Genomic DNA, 7013 nt, shown 5'->3' with positions numbered 1-7013 from the left:
TTCTCTGGTCAAAGTCTTGCATATTTCCTGATAAGTGTATTCCTAGGTTTATTATAGGTTTTACTGTCAACTGAGAATAGGATTCTCTCTCCCCTTATTTGTTTGGCTCTTTTTCTTTAGTATTCCGTTTCAACTCATTGACTAATCACCATGCTTGATTTGCAGACATACACACAAAGTAAACATTCTTCCTCCCTGAGCACAAATGTGGGCCAAATACAGAGCCAGCATAGTTGGCTGAAAACAAATTAGAATCTTTCCAAATTATACTTTAATCAAACAAGTAAAGCATGAATACATTATCCTTATTAAAAGTAGAACAATATGAATATAGCTAAAGTTTTCTTTGGTCACCTAAGATCCGGGTCCCTTCCCCTTCCACGGAGGTGGCCACTGTTCAGAGTTTTATGTATCACCCTCCATATAGTATTGATGGAGGCATTTTGGATAAATTATACTGTCTCATAGGTATTGTACTGTATCCTACATTTTTCATTCCATCTTACATTTTTGAGAACTGCCCATGTTGGTTGGTATAGCAGTTCTTGTTTGCTCCTTTCAGCAGCTGTATAGTACTCCTTCATGTGACTGTACCATGTTTCCCCTTTTCTAGCATCCATAGACCCTGAGAGGTTTCCTCCCTATTATGAAGAACACTGCCAGGAACATCCTCCTGAAAAGTTCCTATAGGGGAGGTACTGAGAGTGGAATCTGGCCTTTATTATGTCCGCTGTTCTGGTTTTAACAGACACGGCCCAAGTTGGCTTCTGAAGTGGCTGTGAGGAGACCATAGTGTGACCAGTCATTTAGGAAAACACAAATTAAATCAAGAAGAAATCTTTTTTTTCCTAAGTGACTGGTCGGTCACACTGTGGCCTCCTCACAGCTTTTCTGGTCATTTATATTTCCTCCTGTTGGGATCATCTGTGTATATTCTTTGTCCATCATTTTTCTGGGTTGTCTTTTTTTTAATTGATTTATGAGAATTCTTTATATAGTTTTGATATTAATTCCCTATCTACTCTATGCATTGAACATAATTTTCTACCATTCTGACCCTCATCTTTTAACTGAATTGTATCTTTTATTACAGAATTGTGTCTTTTATTACTTTTAATTTGTATGTCAAATTTAGAATCTGACCTTCAAAAGGCCCTCCATCAAATAAGATCGCAATCATATTTCTTACATTTTTTCTAAAGCCTTTATAGTTCTCTTTCTTGCATTTATATTTTATATTATTTTACGATTTTCACATTTGTCTTTACTGCATATGAAGCTTATTTTTAGTGTGATATTGGTGTTTAATTTTAATAAATTTCAAAATTGATAACCAATATTTTTCAATACCATTTATTGGGTAATCTGTCATTTCTTCAGTAATTTAAAATTGCTGCCTTTGCCCGATGATAAATTCCAATGCGGGTCTATGTCAGAGCCTTTTCTGGTCCACTGATCTATTTGTCTACTCCTAAGCCTGATAATATGCTTTGCTAACTGGCAGGACAAATCCCACCCTCTTTGTTGCTTTTGCAAAATTGCCTTGGTCATCCTTGCATATTTGTCCCACCACATGAATTTTAAAATCAGCCTGTCAAGTTTCAGAAAAGGTTCTGCTAGGATTTTAATTGGGATTACATTGAGTGTATGGATAAGTTTGAAGAAAATTGGTGTTTTCATCATGCTGAGTCTTCCTACCAATGCACATTGCTGTGTTTCTCAGTCCCGGGTCATCTTTTATGTCTTTCAGGGCCGTTTTATGGTTCTCTGGTCAAAGTCTTGTATATTTCCTGATAAGTGTATTCCTAGGTTTATTATAGGTTTTACTGTCAACTGAGAATAGGATCCCCTCTCCTCTTATTTGGCCCTTTTTTTTTTTTTTAGTATTCTGTTGAAACTCATTGACTAATCACCATGCTTGATTTCCAGACACACACGCAAAGTAAACATTCTTCCTCCCTGAGCACAAACATGTGGGCACAGCCAAACACAGAGCCAGCGTAGTTGGCTGAAAACAAATTAGAATCTTTCCAAATTATACTTTAATCAAACAAGTAAAGCATGAATACGTTATCCTTATTAAAAGTAGAGCAATATGAATATAGCTAAAGTTTCCTTGGCTACTCTCTGAATTCCTAGTTTCCCACCCCCTCCACAGTTTTATGTCTCCTTCCATAGAAATATATAGTATTGATGTAGGCATTTCGAACGAATCATCCCACTTTATAGGAATTTTACTGCAAGCTGCTTTTTTTCACTCAATTTTACATTTTTAAGATGCGCTCATATTGATACAAATGGCTCTCGCCCGTTCCTTTTAGTAGCTGTGTTGTATTTATTCCCATGGATGTAGCACATTTTCTCTTCCCCGAGAACTATGAACGTTTAATTGCTTCCTTTTCTGTCTTCCATCTCATGAAGCACTGCAGAAAAACAGTATGTGTCTCTGCTGTAATTTTTCTCTAGGGTAGAGAAGTAGAATTTAGAGTCTGAAAGTTTCCACATTTTTAATTTTAACAAATATTACCAAAATATCCGCCATAATTTCTGTACCATTTAAACTTCCAGCCCGAGTGTATGAGAGGACTCTAATCCCCATACCATAAGCATATGTTTTAAATATTTGCCAATCTGATGAGTGAAAAATTGAATCATTTTTTAAATTCACATATACCTGTTTGCTGGTGAGATTTTTATATGTGAGTGGCATTTGTATTTTCTCTTTTCTGAAATATCTGTTTATTTTTTCTCATTTAAAAATTAGATTGTTTATCTAATTGATTTGTAGAATTTCTTAATATATTCTGGATATTACTCTTTTATATATATATATATATATATGTAATATATATATATATATAACAAGTAATTTCTTCCAGCTTGTCTGTTACCTTTAACTCTTTGTAGGACCTTATGTTAGATGGAAGTTATCAATTTTGACATAATCAAATTTATCAATATTTCCCTTTATTCCTTTTATTTACATATCATGTTTAAGGCTTTTCCTTACTCCTAAGGTTTAAATATATACTGAATTCTTTTCTAATAGTTTTGTTTTTATTCGAGTCATTAATGCACCTGGAATATATTTTTATGATTGAAATGAGATATAATCTAACCTTTCTCCAAACAAACAGCTGATATTGCAGCGCAATAGATTGACTAGTTCATCCTTTCTCCACTGATCCGAAGTGAAACTCCCTCATGTACTGATCCATGGTGCTAGGAGTTTTGAGGCCCCTGTTCTGTTTCACCAATCTAAATATTCTTGTCTGTACCGGACTGTTTTATCTGCCGTAGCTTTATACCTTTTGATATCATTAAGTAAAATGTCCCATTTCATTGTGCTCCCTTTTCAATTATCTAACTATTACTGCACATTAAGTCCTTCACAGGAATTTTAAAACCCGCCTGTCTAATTCTGTGAATTTGAGATTAATTTGGAGAAAATTGACATCAATACAATACTGAACCTTTCAATCTACAGTAGAGCCTTGCGTTGATTCTGATCATCTTGTGCGTCCATCAGCTGCATATTATAGTTCTCTCCATAAAGAAGCTGCCCGTTTCCTAATGGATTTTATTGTTGTTATGAATGAGTTCTCTCCCTTTCTTGTTTTGCTTTTGCTTGCTACATTTTTCTAAATCTACTTACTAATCACTATACTTCATTCATAGACACTCACAAAGTAAACGTTCTTTCTCCCTGGGCACAAACATGCGAACAGTGCCAAACACACAGAGCTGGCATAATTGGCTGAAAATGAATGAGAATTTTTTCAAATTAAAGTTTAATGACACAAGCGAAACATGAATTCATTCGCCTTTTTAAAAAATAGAACATTGCAGATGAAGCTCAAGTCCCTTTTGGCCACCCACTGCCATCCCATTTCCTTCTTCCTCCCCAGAGGTAAACACTATAATGGGCTCAAATGTACTTTTCTAGACTGTCTAAAAACTTGTAAATACATAAATAGGTACCCACAGGAAATATATGGTACAGTTGTCTCAAATAATGAGAATCTTGTCTTTTCCTTTCCGGTTTTCATTGATATTCAATTTTTGTATTGACCTGGATTTCATTATGGTTACAGAATAGAATGTCAATATTATCACCCATTTCAAAGAAAAAGTAAAGATACAGAAGTTGGGAGCTAGCAATTGAGGGAAGGGGGTAGGAGGGACGACAGGGCTGATAGTGGAAAGACGGGAGCTTCTGTGAAGGCACAGTGGACAAGGAGTGAAAGGGAAAGCAGATTCTTAAAATTAAAAAAATAACCTTCAGGAGTACTTTAAAACTGTGCATGGGGAAGCAGAGATGGAGCGGAGTGTTTTCCAAGCGACCTAAAGCCTAATCTACCACACGGGACATCAGTAGATCTTATGAACTGGAAATAGGTTTAGCAGATGCTGTTCAGAGAACTCTCATCACCCAGTTTTGACTAGGATCTCATAAGGAGACATCTTCAGGCAGCTTCAAGGAAGCACTTTCCTCCCTGATTAAAGAGATGCACCTGGAGAGCTTTCTCGGTCTTTCTCCTTTCTTTCTGCCTGGGTGAAAATGTGATGCTTGGAGCTCTAACAGCCATCGTGTGACCAGGAGGGGAAGGCCATGAGACAACATCTCTGCTCACTCAGAGTCTGGACACCTGAAACCACTGACTTCTGGATTTTTCATTCTTTGAAATAAATGTTCTTATTGTTTAAGCCACTCTCGGGTGTTCTGTTAGATGCTGGTGAAATCTGCCTTCCTAATACAAGGGATCTAAGAGCTTTTTAGAGCTGGAGAGGTTACCATAAGGAGCAGATCACACACTCTGGGGAGAGAGTTTGGAGGTGGGGAGAAGACAGCTCCTCATCAAGCCCTTCTATCCTCTTGGATTTTTTGTAACTATATGTATACATTATGTGGAAAGAAATAGAAAATTGGCTTTAAAAAAAATTCTGATAAGTATCAGGATATAAACAGTGGTTGCCCCTGGGTACTTTAGGTACTTAGCAACTTTCTAAGATGTCCACAAATTATTTTTGTAATTAAAAAATATTTTTAGGCAATGACATATGAAAGAGGTAAGTTTTGGGCCCAGAGCTTAGAAGAGACTGCCCCAGTGAAATCCTGGGTAAAGACTTGGATTCAAAGGACTTGAGAGCTGGAGTCAGGGTTGAGGGTGGGGAGACAGGTGCAGGCAGAGTGGGCATGGATCTCATCTCTCACCTGGTCCACATGTGGCCAGCAACCTCCATGGAGTATTCAGGGGACAGCAGTGAGCCCAGCGTGTGTGGGACACACAGAATTGGGGGCATAGATGCAGCAGGAGGGAGAGCAGTGACAAATCAGCAGGCCAGCGCATGCAGGGCCTGTGTGTCATGTTAAGATTCATAAAGTTGATGAGGAACCAGTGAATGTGCTTAAGCAGGGAGACAGGTGTGATCACTTTTTCATTTAGTCACATTTCTTTGCCAGTGAAAGAGGCTCAACTCAACCAGCTCAGGCAGAAAGACAACTCGAGTCTACGGCGATGCCACCCTGAACAAGCCCGATCCCGTCTGATCTCAGAAGCTAAGCAGGGTTGGGTCTGATTAGTACTTGGATGGGAGACCACCTAGGAAGACCAGGTGCTGTAGGTGTAAAAAATAAAAAAAGGATTGTAAGCTGACAAGGTCCTTGTAATCTGTAAGGTCAACCAGGGGTTGCCTCGCCTAAAAAAAAAAAAAAGATAGGAAGGGAAGGGAAGGAAAGGAAGGAAGAGAAGGAAGGCAGGGAAGGGAGAGAGGGAGGGAGAGAGGCAGAGGGAGAGGGAGAAAGACAACTCAATTGCTTACTTACCCAAACAACAGATCAGGCTAGTTGGGCCTCCAGGTCACCTGGAGATGGGGACTTGACGGTCAGACCCTCTCTCATCTCCATACCTCCACATCCTGCTGCATACCAACCTCATTCTTTCAGGTTTGTGACCAAACAGAGACCAAGGTGGGAGTGCAGGAGTTGGGTTAAGAGGCCTCACTCAAGTCAGTGCTACTTGCTACTCACTGTTTTGTCTAATTTCTCTGTCCTCAGTGTCCTCGTCTGTGAAGTGGGGATAACAGCACCAGCCTTAGACTGTTGTGAGGTCAAAGGAGATAATACCTGTAAAATGCTTAGCTTAGGGCCTGATACGTAGTAAGTGCTCCATAAATGTTAGTATCTACCAGTGACATTTAGTATCTACTCTTCACTCTGTCTCCATATGATTCCCCTCCTCCCACTAGCTGGTTAAATTTTTATTTCCTTTCAGGCAGAAAGACACCTTCTCCAGTCTTCCCTATTTACTATTCATGGCATCAATTTCAAGTTCTGAGTCCCCCAGGCTCTTTTCTCTTTAAAAAAAAAAAAAAAAGGCCAGCAACCACAACCAAACACCCTGTCTCTGCTGTAGGTTTCAAGAGTCTGTTTGAAACTATTGACTGTCTTTCTCATTGCACTCAATACAAACCTTCCCCCAAACCTCTGAGTGAATCAGGAGGGAATGACAATGGAAACTAGTCTCCAAAGATGGCCTCCATCAAGTCCTGCTCTCTCAGTATATACATACTACTCACAGCCAGAGGTGGAGTCTACTCCCTCTCCTTGTTAATCTGGGCTGGACATAGTGACTTTCTTGGCCAACAGAATGTAGCCGAAGGGACATTCTTAGACTTGGAAGACTAGGTTATCAGAAGCCTTGTCACTTTCGCACAAGCCTCTTGAAACACTTGATCTTGGGACCTTCTCTCTTGCAACCCAGCTGCCATACTATGAGAAGTTCAGCACGTGTGATGAATCCACTTGTGGGCTCTCTGGTCAACAGCCTTGGCTGAGTTCCCAGCTGGCTGCCAGCTGTGTGAATGAGCCTTCTTGTGCAGTGAGCCCAGTTGAGCCTTCAATGGGTCAAGCCCAGGAGTGATTTGAAACAAGAACCACCCAGCTGAGCCATGTCAATCTCCAGAACCACAAAAAGTAATAAATTGTGTTTTTAATCCACTAAAGCTTGAGG

The 7013-nt window shown here is 39.3% G+C and overlaps 1 pseudogene; it reads left to right on the top strand.

Moving 5' to 3' along the window:
• The first annotated feature begins 5509 nt into the window (after window positions 1-5509).
• LOC111743965 lies at window positions 5510-5628 on the top strand (annotated as a pseudogene).
• The last annotated feature ends 1385 nt before the right edge of the window (window positions 5629-7013 follow it).

This window comes from Pteropus vampyrus, unplaced genomic scaffold (genome assembly GCF_000151845.1).
Source record: "Pteropus vampyrus isolate Shadow unplaced genomic scaffold, Pvam_2.0 Scaffold125, whole genome shotgun sequence".
NCBI classification, from domain to species: domain Eukaryota; kingdom Metazoa; phylum Chordata; class Mammalia; order Chiroptera; family Pteropodidae; genus Pteropus; species Pteropus vampyrus.
The sequence above is the reverse complement of the archived record's forward strand: the minus strand, read 5'-3'. Positions and strand labels throughout refer to the sequence as shown.